At 58.5% G+C, this 14,799-nt stretch overlaps 1 long non-coding RNA gene across 1 annotated transcript; it reads right to left on the bottom strand.

Moving 5' to 3' along the window:
- Positions 1 to 616: 616 nt before the first annotated feature.
- Positions 617 to 1,043, bottom strand: LOC137456561 (uncharacterized). Its single transcript, XR_010991043.1, has 3 exons — positions 974 to 1,043; positions 759 to 850; positions 617 to 662 (listed from the first exon to the last, which is right to left on the bottom strand). It is a non-coding gene; the product is annotated as an uncharacterized lncRNA (long non-coding RNA).
- Between the last annotated feature and the right edge of the window lie 13,756 nt (positions 1,044 to 14,799).

The raw sequence follows: 14,799 nt of genomic DNA, 5'->3' as shown, positions 1-14,799 counted from the left end.
CCTTGGGCAGAGGCCCAGCAGGCTCCTTTCTGGTTTGCCTGAAGCTGGCAGGAAGGGGAGGGAAGGTGAGGAGCCTCCCTGGGCAGGGCCATCAGCGCTTACCTGAAGCAGTCGAAGTATTGAGTGATGCATTCACCCCGCAGGGCGCAGGGCAGGTGGAAGCTTCGCCCACAGCTCAACTCCCAGCAGTCGATGGTAGCTCCACTCCTGCCACAGACACAGCAGATCTGGGAAGAGCACAGCAGCCTCCATCAGCATCTGCTCAGCACCTCCACAGCCAGCCCCTCGCCCCTTGGCAGGGTGCCGTAGATCCCCACTGCTGTGGACAGCCCCAGCTCCGCCTGGCACATGAGCCTCTGTGCAGCTGCTGGCAGCAAGACTTTTGCCCCAGAGCTGCTGGGAAGGGCTGGGCTTGCTTTCCTGGGCTCTTGGCTGAGCTCCTGCAGTCCTTGGGCTTGGACTCAAGCAGGGCTCAGACCCTTCCAACCTCCACTGCACTGTGATGCTGTGCTACTGTGAAACCTCTCCTGGCACCAATCTCCCTGGTTTTGCCAGGTCCTCACCTTCTGTGCTGCATTGTTGATTACTCTTTGGATATGAGAGAAGCAGTAGCCCACCCAGCCTGGTACGGAAACGACAGCATAAAGGTCACTGGCAAAGTACTGTAGGAGAGAAGAGAGAGCAGAGAAGGAGCTGCTGAGGAGAGTGTGGCAGGGCCAGGCTGTGGGAGGGCAGGAGGGAGCCCCTGAGGCACTCACCAGGCAGCAGTCATGGACACACAGCCCGTCCTGCTGTCTCTTCCATCCATAGAGTTCGGGGTCCAGCTCTGCCTGCAGGCACAGCTGGCAGGCTGCAGGGGACAGAGTGAATGGCAGAGGGCTGAGCACTTCTGTGGGGCCAGGGGAAGCCTGCCAGAGGACTTTGTGCCCAAGCAGCCCTGTGCCAGGCTGTGTGAGGGAAGCTTTGCCCTCACCTTGCTGCCTTGGGTTGGTGGCCATCTCGTTCCTGGCACTCGTCACCGCTGAGCCTTTGGAGTGTCCCTGACACCGCAGTGCTGAGGCTTCTCCTCCAAGTGCTCATCTGCTGACTCTGAGGGAGAAGCAGCACAGGGCTGAGGGAGCAGCAGGACACAGCTGGGCCTGCAGCACAGGCCCTGAGCTCTGAGCTCTGGGCTCCAGTCCTCCCTCAGCAGCCCCCTGCCAGTCCTGTCCCTCCCCTGCCCTCTGCTCACCTCACCAGGTGCAACTGACCAAGGCCCTGAGCACAGTGCTCCCTTTTCTAGGCCATCTCCACAGGTCACCGTGGCCATTGTGCCATCAGCACTCTCCTGGACGCACCCCACCCCTGGCCACCACACCGTTGCCCCGCAGCCCTGAGGTGGCCCAGGAGCCCCCTGCTTGCCAGAGCTGGGGCTGCTGCTTCTGTCTTCCATCAAGGCAAGAAAGAGGAGCAATTCCACCTGCTGAGCTCAGGGGCCAGGGAAAGGTGGAAACTTCCCAGCCCTGCCTGGCTGGCACTGCGGGGGGCAGCCGTCTCAGAGCTGCCATTGGCAGCTGCAAAGAGAAGCAGGAGGCTGAAGGGCACAGCCTGCATGGCCTTGTCAGGAGGCCTTCAACTGCCTCAGCACTCTCCCATGCAGGTGGTCTGATGGAGAAATGGGGCAGCTGCAGGGAGTCCCTTGCCTCCCCCCTACCCTGTCTCCCACTCCCCCTCTAGCTGAAGCCAGCCTCATGGCAAGTGGAGGCTGAGGAGTTCAGCGGCAGCCCCTGGCCTGGCACAGCCCTGGCCCCTTCCTGTCTTGGGAGCTGGGAAGGAAAGCAACCAGCCTCCTGGGGATGTGGAGCCAAGGGGCAGCAGCACTGTGCTGTCCAGCAGAGCTCCAGAGCTTAGTCTCTCTCGCCGAGATCCACATCCTCTGACCCTGAGCACCCTGGGGGTGTTCAGCCTGGAGAGGAGGAGACTCCAGGGAGACCTTAGAGCAGCCTTGCAATACCTGAAGGCATTCTGCAGGATTGCTGCAGAGGGAGTTTTCTCCAGGGTGTCTGGAGTCAGGCCAAGGGGGAATGGTTTGAAGCTGAGGCAGAGCAGGGCTAGACTGGGGGTGAGGAAGTTCTTCAGCAGGAGGCTGGTGAGAGCCTGGAATGGGTTGTGCAGATTGGATGAGGCCCTGGGCAACCAAGTCTAGCTGAAAGGTGTCCCTGCCCATGAGAGGGGGGGTTGGAGTAGACAATCCCTGAGGTCCCTTCCTACCTAAGCCATTCCAGGACTGTGAGCTGTGCTCAATGCCTCTGCTGTAAGAGCTTTCCTGTGTGGGGCTGAGGACAGAGCAGTTCAGCTTTCCAGCACCAGCAGCCAGATGCCTCTTTAAGGACAAGCACCTGCTGGGGTGGGGACCCTCTGGCTCACAGGGACTGCCCTGCTGCTGGCTTCCTGGCACTGAGAGGTGTTTCCTGTCTCTTCTGCTGCCAAGAAACTTCAGCCCATAGGTTGCTGTCAGCCTCCTTGCTGTCAGTCCATCAGTCAGAGGGAGCAGCAGGACACAGCTGGGCCTGCAGCACAGGCCCTGAGCTCTGAGCTCTGGGCTCCACTCCTCCCTCAGCAGCCCCCTGCCAGCCCCTGTCCCTCCCCTGCCCTCTGCTCACCTCACCAGGTGCAACTGACCAAGGCCCTGAGCCCAGCGTCCTGCAGCCCCACAGGGCACTGTTGGCACCATGGCAACAGCATCCCTTCCTGCATGTGTCCTGGGTAGGGACAGCCATTCCCTATGGCAATAAACTGCTTCTGAGTCGGTGCCAGCCTCATGCCAGGGGCAGAGACCTGACAGTGGCTGTGGGGCAGCTTTGGAGGCCATGGGCAGGGATGTGGAGCTGTGTGAGGGCAGGAAGGGGCTGCAGAGGGGGCTGAACAGGCTGCAGTGATGGGCCTGGGGCTGTCAAGGCCTGCAGCAGGCTGCCCAGGGCAGTGCATTGCTTAGAAATTGAAATGTGTGAGTAAAAGTAAAGAAATCCAAATGAAAGAGGAGTCCTGTGTCTAATTCCTGTGTGGGGACAGGCTGAGGCAGTTGGGGCTCTTCAGCCTGGAGAAGAAAAGGCTCCAGGGAGACCTCAGAGCAGCCTTCCAGTGCCTGAAGGGCTGCAGGAGAGCTGGGGAGGGACTTGTGCCAAGAGCTGGGAGTGCCAGGATGAGGGACAATGGCTTTGAGCTGGGAGAGAGGAGATTGAGAGTGGAGATGAGGAAGAAATTGTTGAGAGTGAGGCTGGGGAGACACTGGCACAGGTTGCCCAGGGAGGCTGTGGCTGCCTCCTCCTTGGAGGTGGTGAAGGCCAGGCTGGATGAGGCCTTGAGAAACCTGGCCTGATGGGAGGTGTCCCTGCCCATGGCAGGGGCTTGGAACTGGATGATCCTTGAGGTCCCTTCCACCCCTGACAACTCAATGATTCTATGATTCTAAGGGCTTTGGAGCTCTGCTAAGATCATTTCCACTGCTGCTCTTCACGGTCCCTTCTGTGTCCTGGCTTGCCTTGGGCACTGTGAGTGCTGCTTTCAGCAGCAAGGATCCTGCTCTGAGCACAGCATCCAGCACCTCATGGTCGTAGCCAGATGCTGGAGGTTCCTTTGCAGTAACATTGATCAATCACAGCATCACAGAATTAACCAGGTTGGAAAAGACCTTCAAGCTCATCAAGTCCAACCTATCACCCAGCCCTAACAAATCAACGAGACCATGGCACCAAGGGCCTCATCCAGGCTCTTCTTGAACACCTCCAGGGCTGGGGACTCCACCACCTCCCTGGGCAGCACATCCCAGTGGCCAAGCTCTCTGTGAAGAATTTCTTCCTCGCATCCAGCCTCAACTGCAAAACTGTTTTGCAATCACAGAATTGTTGGGGTTGGAGGGGACCTCAAGGATCAGCCAGTTCCAACCCTGCCTCGGTCCGGAGACAGAGTTCTTTTAAACATTCCCCTGTTGTGAAATTAGAGGCACAAAGGAGGCCAAAATAGCAACAGCTAGACTATTTATTACATAAATAAAGTGGTCATGAGAAGGGGAGAGGGAGAAAATAGAGAGGGAGAGAGAGAAGAGAGAGAGAAGAGGAAAGGAATTGTATTACCACACCCCTCACACCCCCCAAGACAGTTTGAGTCTGTGGAGGAAAGGTGCTGCAGGAGATGTTGGGTTGGTACAGGAACGGTGCTGAGGCTCTGGCTGGAGAAGAGCTGTGGTCCTCTGGGCAGCCTGGGTCTGTAGAGAAAGGCTGCTGAGGCTCTGGCTGGAGAGGAGCTGTGGTCCTCTGGGCAGCCTGGGTCTGTAGAGAAAGGCTGCTGAGGCTCTGGCTGGAGAGGAGCTGTGGTCCTCTGGGCAGCCTGGGTCTGTAGAGAAAGGCTGCTGAGGCTCTGGCTGGAGAGGAGCTGTGGTCCTCTGGGCAGCCTGGGTCTGTAGAGAAAGGCTGCTGAGGCTCTGGCTGGAGAGGAGCTGTGGTCCTCTGGGCAGCCTGGGTCTGTAGAGAAAGGCTGCTGAGGCTCTGGCTGGAGAGGAGCTGTGGTCCTCTGGGCAGCCTCTCTTCTCCGGAGCAGCATTGTCCCGGCTTTCCCTTCTCAGCGGCATGCTCTGTCTCCTCTGTTTTCCTTCATCTCCGTTTTTCTCCCCACAAGCCAGTAGTGGCTCCAGTCTTTCATACAGCTTTTAGTCCTTAGGTATGTGTCCAAGCATTGTCCCTCAGGAATTCCAGGGGCAGGAAATCATCCTTAGGTAAATGTCCAGGTATCGTTCCCCTGGAAATCCTTCTGTGCATTGCTGTGTGTTTGGGCAAGAGATCTGGATGGCGGTGGGGTGGCCTCCGCCTCCTCCTCATCCAGACAAGCCCCCACACTCCTTCCACATCAGGAAACAGGTGGTGAATCCATTGTGTCACCCTTCCCAGGGGACTTGATGGGTGGAGATGATCTTGCCCTAAAGGCATGATGGCTGGGTCCTTGGGTCCATTGCTGTAGTCCAGTGTTATCACGATGCAATCACAAGCTGATCTGCAGCCAGGATTGGTCTTTGCACCTTCCTTCCAGTGGCTCTGCCCAACACATATCAGCAATTGTCTGGGCAAGCAGCAAGTGATTTTACCTTTGTTGAGTCACACCAAGAGAGACAAACTTTTAGACTCTCACAGCTGCCCAGAGAGGTTGTGGAGTCTTCTCTGGAGACTTTCCAAACCCCACCTGGATGTGTTCCTGCGTGACCTGCCCTGGGTGATGCTGCACTGGCAGAGGGGTTGGACTTGAGGGTCTCCAGAGGTCCCTTCCAACCCCTAACATTCCCCAATGCTGTGATTCTCTGATTCCTCCTCAGAGGAAGGTGTTGAGTACATTGATGGCCTTTAGCAAGCTGGTGAGGTAGGAGGCATCCCTGCCCGTGGAAGAAGGACTGGAACTAAACCCTTTCAACCCAAAGCATCCTGGAATTCTCTGGTGATCTATGGAATAAGCCCAAAAAGCCCTGCTGGAAGTGGAGTTTCCTTTTGGGAATGTTCTCTAAAAGCATCACTCTAAACCAGACCCTGCCTGAAAGCAGCAGCTCTGTCCCAGGGCTCTGGAGCAGCTGCTGACATCAAGAGCAGGAGGACATCGATGGCAGCTGCCTGCTGGGGCTGGGGCTGCTGATCTGCAGTGCTGGAGATCCATGAGACTGCCCCAGTGCTGCCTGGATGCTGGTGCTGGTCCTGCTGGTGCTGCAGCATTGCAGGAGGGCTCTGCTGCTGCCATGCTGCTGGTGCTGAGGCTGTTGGTGATGCAGAGCTGTGGGAAGAGGCAGCTGGAAGCGGTGCCCAGCTGGAAGTGCTGGGCCTGGCACACTCTGGGCTGGCACTGAAGGCTTGGAGTTGAGCTGCTGGTTGACTTTGGTTCCATCAGCCATTAATTGTGCCACTGCCAGCCTGGGCTCTGCTTGCTGAGGAAAAGAAGGGAGGGGACAGGGTGAATGGCAGCAGGCTGAGCACTTCTGTGGGGCCAGGGTAAGCCTGCCAGAGGACTTTGTGCCCAAGCAGCCCTGTGCCAGGCTGTGTGAGGGAAGCTTTGCCCTCACCTTGCTGCCTTGGGTTGGTGGCCATCTCGTTCCTGGCACTCGTCACCGCTGAGCCTTTGGAGTGTCCCTGACACCGCAGTGCTGAGGCTTCTCCTCCAAGTGCTCCTCTGCTGACTCTGAGGGAGAAGCAGCACAGGGCTGCCTGGCTGCGGGGGCTGCTCCCTGCCATGGGGGCTGTGGCTCGGCTGCCCTGGTGGCATCTCCGGGGCCGGCTGTGACGGCAGCAGGGCAGTGTCCAGCAGGGCTCTGCACCTTGCAGCTTCTGCTTTGAGCCCTAGGCCAGACACAGCCCTTGTGCAGGGGCCTGAGGTGCAGTGTTGGGGACTTACCCCTCGACCTCTGCCCGTTCCCTGCCGCCTGGGCACAGGCACTGGCTGGCATCGCACCGGCTGTGCCTTGCCAGGAGGCTTTCCACTGCCTCAGCAGTCTCCCATGAAGGTGGTCTGATGGAGAAAGGAAAGTTGCTGAGTGCTTGCTGGCCCAGCATGGGGCAGGTGCAGGGAGTCCCTTGCCTGCCCCCTGCCCCGTTTCCCACTCCCCCTGCAGCTGAAGCCAGCCTCATGAGACAGTGGAGGCTGAGGAGTGCATGGGTAGCCCCCGGCCTGGCACAGCCCTGGCACCCTCCTTGCTTGTGAGCTGTGAAGAAAAGCAACCAACCTGCTGGGGATGTGGAGCCAAGGGGCAGCAGCACTGCGCTGTCCAGCAGAGCTCCAGAGCTTAGTCTCTCTCGCCGAGATCCACATCCTCTGACCCTGAGCACCCTGGGGGTGTCCAGCCTGGAGAGGAGGAGACTCCAGGGAGACCTTAGAGCAGCCTTGGAATACCTGAAGGCATTCTGCAGGATTGCTGCAGAGGGAGTTTTCTCCAGGGTGTCTGGAGTCAGGCCAAGGGGGAATGGTTTGAAGCTGAGGCAGAGCAGGGCTAGACTGGGGGTGAGGAAGTTCTTCAGTAGGAGGCTGGTGAGAGCCTGGAATGGGTTGTGCAGATTGGATGAGGCCCTGGGCAACCAAGTCTAGCTGAAAGGTGTCCCTGCCCATGAGAGGGGGGGTTGGAGTAGACAATCCCTGAGGTCCCTTCCTACCTAAGCCATTCCAGGACTGTGAGCTGTGCTCAATGCCTCTGCTGTAAGAGCTTTCCTGTGTGGGGCTGAGGACAGAGCAGTTCAGCTTTCCAGCACCAGCAGCCAGATGCCTCTTTAAGGACAAGAACATGCTGGGGTGGGGACCCTCTGGCTCACAGGGACTGCCCTGCTGCTGGCTTCCTGGCACTGAGAGGTGTTTCCTGTCTCTTCTGCTGCCAAGAAACTTCAGCCCATAGGTTGCTGTCAGCCTCCTTGCTGTCAGTCCATCAATCAGAGGGAGCAGCAGGACACAGCTGGGCTGCAGCACAGGCCCTGCGCTCTGAGCTCTGGGCTCCAGTCCTCCCTCAGCAGCCCCTTGCCAGCCCCTGTCCCTCCCCTGCCCTCTGCTCACCTCACCAGGTGCAACAGACCAAGGCCCTGAGCCCAGCGTCCTGCAGCCCCACAGGTCACTCTTGGCACCATGGCAACAGCATCCCTTCCTGCATGTGTCCTGGGTAGGGACAGCCATTCCCTATGGCAATAAACTGCTTCTGAGTCGGTGCCAGCCTCATGCCAGGGGCAGAGACCTGACAGTGGCTGTGGGGCAGCTTTGGAGGCCATGGGCAGGGATGTGGAGCTGTGTGAGGGCAGGAAGGGGCTGCAGAGGGGGCTGAACAGGCTGCAGTGATGGGCCTGGGGCTGTCAAGGCCTGCAGCAGGCTGCCCAGGGCAGTGCATTGCTTAGAAATTGAAATGTGTGAGTAAAAGTAAAGAAATCCAAATGAAAGAGGAGTCCTGTGTCTAATTCCTGTGTGGGGACAGGCTGAGGGAGTTGGGGCTCTTCAGCCTGGAGAAGAAAAGGCTCCAGGGAGACCTCAGAGCAGCCTTCCAGTGCCTGAAGGGCTGCAGGAGAGCTGGGGAGGGACTTGTGCCAAGAGCTGGGAGTGCCAGGATGAGGGACAATGGCTTTGAGCTGGGAGAGAGGAGATTGAGAGTGGAGATGAGGAAGAAATTGTTGAGAGTGAGGCTGGGGAGACACTGGCACAGGTTGCCCAGGGAGGCTGTGGCTGCCTCCTCCTTGGAGGTGGTGAAGGCCAGGCTGGATGAGGCCTTGAGAAACCTGGCCTGATGGGAGGTGTCCCTGCCCATGGCAGGGGCTTGGAACTGGATGATCCTTGAGGTCCCTTCCACCCCTGACAACTCAATGATTCTATGATTCTAAGGGCTTTGGAGCTCTGCTAAGATCATTTCCACTGCTGCTCTTCATGGTCCCTTCTGTGTCCTGGCTTGCCTTGGGCACTGTGAGTGCTGCTTTCAGGAGCAAGGATCCTGCTCTGAGCACAGCATCCAGCACCTCATGGTCGTAGCCAGATGCTGAAGGTTCCTTTGCAGTACCATTGATCAATCACAGCATCACAGAATTAACCAGGTTGGAAAAGACCTTCAAGCTCATCAAGTCCAACCTATCACCCAACCCTAACAAATCAACGAGACCATGGCACCAAGGGCCTCATCCAGGCTCTTCTTGAACACCTCCAGGGCTGGGGACTCCACCACCTCCCTGGGCAGCACATCCCAGTGGCCAATCTCTCTGTGAAGAATTTCTTCCTCGCATCCAGCCTCAACTGCAAAACTGTTCTGGAATCATAGAAAGTATCATAGGAATCATAGAAAGCAGCCCTGAGGAGAGAGACTTGGGGGTGCTGGTGGACAAAAAGCTCAACATGAGCTCTCGGTGTGCACTTGCAGCCCGCAAAGCCAATCAGATCCTGGGCTGCATCAGGAGAAGTGTGGCCAGCAGGTCGAGGGAGGTGATCCTCCCCCTCTGCTCAGCCCTGGTGAGACCCCACCTGGAGTACTGTGTCCAGTTCTGGAGCCCCTATTACAAGAGGGATGTGGAGGTGCTGGAACGTGTCCAGAGCAGGGCCACAAGGATGATCAGAGGGCTGGAGCACCTCTCCTGTGAGGACAGACTGAAGGAGTTGGGGCTGTTCAGTCTGCAGAAGAGAAGGCTCCCAGGTGACCTCATTGTGGCCTTCCAGGATCTGAAGGGGGCTACAGGAAGGCTGGGGAAGGACTTCTCAGGATCTCAGGTAGTGATAGGACTAGGGGGAATGGAATGAAGCTGGAGGTGGGGACATTCAGGCTAGATGTGAGGAGGAGGTTCTTCACCATGAGAGTGGTGAAGCCCTGGAATGGGTTGTCCAGGGAGGTGGTCGAGGCCTCGTCCCTGGAGGTGTTTAAGCCCAGGCTGGATGAGGCTCTGGCCAGGCTGCTCTAGTGTGGGGTGTCCCTGCCCATGGCAGGGGGGTTGGAACTAGATGATCCTTGTGGTCCCTTCCAACCCTGAATGAAACTATGAAACTATAAACTATGAAACTATGAAATTGTTGGGGTTGGAGGGGACCTCAAGGATCAGCCAGTTCCAACCCTGCCTCGGTCCGGAGACACAGTTCTTTTAAACATTCCCCTGTTGTGAAATTAGAGGCACAAAGGAGGCCAAAATAGCAACAGCTAGACTATTTATTACATAAATAAAGTGGTCATGAGAAGGGGAGAGGGAGAAAATAGAGAGGGAGAGAGAGAAGAGAGAGAGAAGAGGAAAGGAATTCTATTACCATACCACTCACACCCCCCAAGACAGTTTGAGTCTGTGGAGGAAAGGTGCTGCAGGAGATGTTGGGTTGGTACAGGAACAGTGCTGAGGCTCTGGCTGGAGAAGAGCTGTGGTCCTCTGGGCAGCCTGGGTCTGTAGAGAAAGGCTGCTGAGGCTCTGGCTGGAGAGGAGCTGTGGTCCTCTGGGCAGCCTGGGTCTGTAGAGAAAGGCTGCTGAGGCTCTGGCTGGAGAGGAGCTGTGGTCCTCTGGGCAGCCTGGGTCTGTAGAGAAAGGCTGCTGAGGCTCTGGCTGGAGAGGAGCTGTGGTCCTCTGGGCAGCCTGGGTCTGTAGAGAAAGGCTGCTGAGGCTCTGGCTGGAGAGGAGCTGTGGTCCTCTGGGCAGCCTGGGTCTGTAGAGAAAGGCTGCTGAGGCTCTGGCTGGAGAAGAGCTGTGGTCCTCTGGGCAGCCTGGGTCTGTGGAGAAAGGCTGCTGAGGCTCTGGCTGGAGAGGAGCTGTGGTCCTCTGGGCAGCCTGGGTCTGTAGAGAAAGGCTGCTGAGGCTCTGGCTGGAGAGGAGCTGTGGTCCTCTGGGCAGCCTGGGTCAGTAGAGAAAGGCTGCTGAGGCTCTGGCTGGAGAGGAGCTGTGGTCCTCTGGGCAGCCTGGGTCTGTAGAGAAAGGCTGCTGAGGCTCTGGCTGGAGAGGAGCTGTGGTCCTCTGGGCAGCCTCTCTTCTCCGGAGCAGCATTGTCCCGGCTTTCCCTTCTCAGCGGCATGCTCTGTCTCCTCTGTTTTCCTTCATCTCCGTTTTTCTCCCCACAAGCCAGTAGTGGCTCCAGTCTTTCATACAGCTTTTAGTCCTTAGGTATGTGTCCAAGCATTGTGCCTCAGGAATTCCAGGGGCAGGAAATCATCCTTAGGTAAATGTCCAGGTATCGTTCCCCCGGGAATCCTTCAGTGCATTGCTGTGTGTTTGGGCAAGAGATCTGGATGGGGGTGGGGTGGCCTCCGCCTCCTCCTCCTCCTCATCCAGACAAGCCCCCACACTCCTTACACATCAGGAAACAGGTGGTGAATCCATTGTGTCACCCTTCCCAGGGGACTTGATGGGTGGAGATGATCTTGCCCTAAAGGCATGATGGCTGGGTCCTTGGGTCCATTGCTGTAGTCCAGTGTTATCACGATGCAATCACAAGCTGATCTGCAGCCAGGATTGGTCTTTGCACCTTCCTTCCAGTGGCTCTGCCCAACACATATCAGCAATTGTCAGGGCAAGCAGCAAGTGATTTTATCTTTGTTGAGTCACACCAAGAGAGACAAACTTTTAGACTCTCACAGCTGCCCAGAGAGGTTGTGGAGTCTTCTCTGGAGACTTTCCAAACCCCACCTGGATGTGTTCCTGTGTGACCTGCCCTGGGTGATGCTGCACTGGCAGAGGGGTTGGACTTGAGGGTCTCCAGAGGTCCCTTCCAACCCCTAACATTCCCCAATGCTGTGATTCTCTGATTCCTCCTCAGAGGAGAGCTGGACAAGTGTGTTGAGTACATTGATGGCCTTTAGCAAGCTGGTGAGGTAGGAGGCATCCCTGCCCGTGGAAGAAGGACTGGAACTAAACCCTTTCAACCCAAAGCATCCTGGAATTCTATGGTGATCTATGGAATAAGCCCAAAAAGCCCTGCTGGAAGTGGAGTTTCCTTTTGGGAATGTTCTCTAAAAGCATCACTCTAAACCAGACCCTGCCTGAAAGCAGCAGCTCTGTCCCAGGGCTCTGGAGCAGCTGCTGACATCAAGAGCAGGAGGACATCGATGGCAGCTGCCTGCTGGGGCTGGGGCTGCTGATCTGCAGTGCTGGAGATCCATGAGACTGCCCCAGTGCTGCCTGGATGCTGGTGCTGCTCCTGCTGGTGCTGGAGCATTGCAGGAGGGCTCTGCTGCTGCCATGCTGCTGGTGCTGAGGCTGTCGGTGATGCAGAGCTGTGGGAAGAGGCAGCTGGAAGCGGTGCCCAGCTGGAAGTGCTGGGCCTGGCACACTCTGGGCTGGCACTGAAGGCTTGGAGTTGAGCTGCTGGTTGACTTTGGTTCCATCAGCCATTAATTGTGCCACTGCCAGCCTGGGCTCTGCTTGCTGAGGAAAAGAAGGGAGGGGACAGAGTGAATGGCAGAGGGCTGAGCACTTCTGTGGGGCCAGGGGAAGCCTGCCAGAGGACTTTGTGCCCAAGCAGCCCTGTGCCAGGCTGTGTGAGGGAAGCTTTCCCCTCACCTTGCTGCTTGGGTTGGTGGCCATCTCGTTCCTGGCACTCGTCACCGCTGAGCCTTTGGAGTGTCCCTGACACCGCAGTGCTGAGGCTTCTCCTCCAAGTGCTCCTCTGCTGACTCTGAGGGAGAAGCAGCACAGGGCTGCCTGGCTGCGGGGGCTGCTCCGTGCCATGGGGCTGTGGCTCAGCTGCCCTGGTGGCACCTCCAGGGCCGGCTGTGACGGCAGCAGGGCAGTGTCCAGCAGGGCTCTGCATCTTGCAGCTTCTGCTTTGAGCCCTAGGCCAGACACAGCCCTTGTGCAGGGGCCTGAGGTGCAGTGTTGGGGATGTTGCTGCAGCAGAGGGGCTCTGCCAAGCCAGCCTGGGCACTCAGTGCCAGGACAGCAGCCCAGGGGCACCCCAGGGCTCTGGTTCTTACCAGTGCTGGGGCCAGCACAGCCTTGGCACTCCCAGCTGTCTGCGTCGTCCCTCAGGCTGGAGCAGCTCCTGTGGCTTCCTTCAGCAGCACAGGAGCTGCACAGAAGCAGCTGCCAGGGCCTGGGGAAGCAAAGGGGTTGCTGGCTGGGAGGACAAAGTGACAGCAGCAGGGCAGTGTCCAGCAGGGCTCTGCATCTTGCAGCTTCTGCTTTGAGCCCTAGGCCAGACACAGCCCTTGTGCAGGGGCCTGAGGTGCAGTGTTGGGGACTTACCCCTCGACCTCTGCCCGTTCCCTGCCGCCTGGGCACAGGCACTGGCTGGCATCGCACCGGCTGTGCCTTGCCAGGAGGCTTTCCACTGCCTCAGCAGTCTCCCATGCAGGTGGTCTGATGGAGAAAGGAAAGTTGCTGAGTGCTTGCTGGCCCAGCATGGGGCAGCTGCAGGGTGTCCCTTGCCTGCCCCCTGCCCCGTTTCCCACTCCCCCTGCAGCTGAAGCCAGCCTCATGAGACAGTGGAGGCTGAGGAGCGCATGGGTAGCCCCCGGCCTGGCACAGCCCTGGCACCCTCCTTGCTTGTGAGCTGTGGAGAAAAGCAACCAACCTGCTGGGGATGCGGATCCAAGTGACAGCAGCACTGCGCTGTCCAGCAGAGCTCCAGATCTTAGTCTCTGTCACTGAGATCCACATCCTCTATCCCTGCCTTGATAGAACTGCAGCCTCCTCTTCTCCAAGCACCTCATTCTTTCCTCATGGAGCCAGCTCAGCTGCCTGTACAGCAGCTTCTGCCCTCGCTCCTGCTTCCATTTCATTCTTCCCCTGCTCCTTTTTCTGCCTCTTTTCCTTCTCCACTTCCTCCCCATTCTGATCAACATTATAGGCAACAGCACCTCACTAATAAATTGTCCTCCCTGCCACCCAACAACTTTCTGTTCTTTCCTTCTAATAGCCAGAGCTAAGTGGCCATAGGCAGAGCATGTTCAGAGTCACCCTACTATTGCCCTCCTCGTCTGGATCAGACAAGCCTGGGCAACGTGGGCAATCTCCTGACAACACAGACCTCCTGGCTCCTGCCTCAGTGTCTGGCTCAGGGCATTTTGGAGGCTTTTGTCCCTTCAGGACAGTGAGTTACTCAGGACCCGCTGAGCTGTTGGTCACCAAAACCTTTGCTGGATGAGGGGATACTCTGAGTTGCAATTTGTAATGCAAAAGGCAGGAATCATCCAAAATGAGAGGAAGGGAGAGAGAGAGGAGAGAGCACTCTGCTGTGGCAGAGATCAGTGGCTCCAACACGGTGCTGCTCGAAGAAAAGAGGCTAATTGCCCTGAAGACAGGAGCACAAAGCAGGTGCTTGTAACCCTCTGGAATCCCATGAACGAGCAGGGGCTGGGCTCTCAACTCATCCTCTCTCAATGCCCGTGGTGAAATCCCAACGGCCCAAGGGCAGATCACCTGCTCACATCCAGCCAGCCGGGTCAAAATGCTGCCTGGCAGCAGGCTGCACACACCTCCAACAGCCTCTGACTCGTGCAGTTGCCTCTCTGAAAGGTGAGGCTCGGGCTCTGGCTTCCCCCACCCCCAGGCAGCCTCAAGGGTCCCTGCCTGTTGGCTTCTCGACCTCAAAGCTGGAGCCTGCAGCAGGGAGGGAGGAGAAAGGGCAGTGGCCAGCTGGATTTACCTGGCTTGCTAAGGCCTCTTCCAGGACAGGGGGAACGGGGGCATCCCTCGGGGCCAGCACAGCTCAGGTGCCTGGGCGCTGTCCGGGCCGGCTGTAAGGATTTGCGGTGTGACGGCGCAAGCTGCAGCGGCGTGTGCCCCGCACGGGCCTGGCAGAGCTGGGGCAGCTGCAGCTGGCAGCTGCTGGGGAGCTGGAGGCAGCTGCCGCTGGCAGCCGGCTGGCGCTGCGGGGGCTGCCGGCCTGGGGGGGCAGCGAGCTGCGGGGCAGTGCCGGCGCTGCCTGGCTGCGGGGGCTGCTCCCTGCCATGGGGGCTGTGGCTCGGCTGCCCTGCTGGCATCTCCGGGGCCGGCTGTAGGCTTGGTCCTGGGCGCGGCGCTGCAGGCGGGAGCCGACTCGCACCCACATGGGCCCAGGGGCGGCACAGCGGCTGCTGCCCTCGGGCCCTGCGCAGCTCTGCAGAGGCCCCGATCCGGCCTGGCTGGCACAGCTGGGGGCAGCAGTCTCACAGCTGGCGCTGGAAGCTGCAAAGAGAAGCAGGAGGGTGAAGAGCACAGCCTGCATGGCTGCGGCAGGCCAGGCCAGAGCAGTGCCCCGGCCCTGCTGCAGCAGAGGGGCTCTGCCAAGCCAGCCTGGGCACTCAGTGCCAGGACAGCAGCCCAGGGGCACCCCAGGGCTCTGGTTCTTACCAGTGCTGGGGCCAGCACAGCCTTGGCACTCCCAGCTGTCTGC

Source organism: Melanerpes formicivorus, unplaced genomic scaffold, assembly GCF_026170545.1.
Source record: "Melanerpes formicivorus ecotype bairdi unplaced genomic scaffold, bMelFor1.0.p_v2 SCAF_130, whole genome shotgun sequence".
Classification (NCBI taxonomy): domain Eukaryota; kingdom Metazoa; phylum Chordata; class Aves; order Piciformes; family Picidae; genus Melanerpes; species Melanerpes formicivorus.
This window is presented reverse-complemented; position numbering and strand designations above follow the sequence as displayed.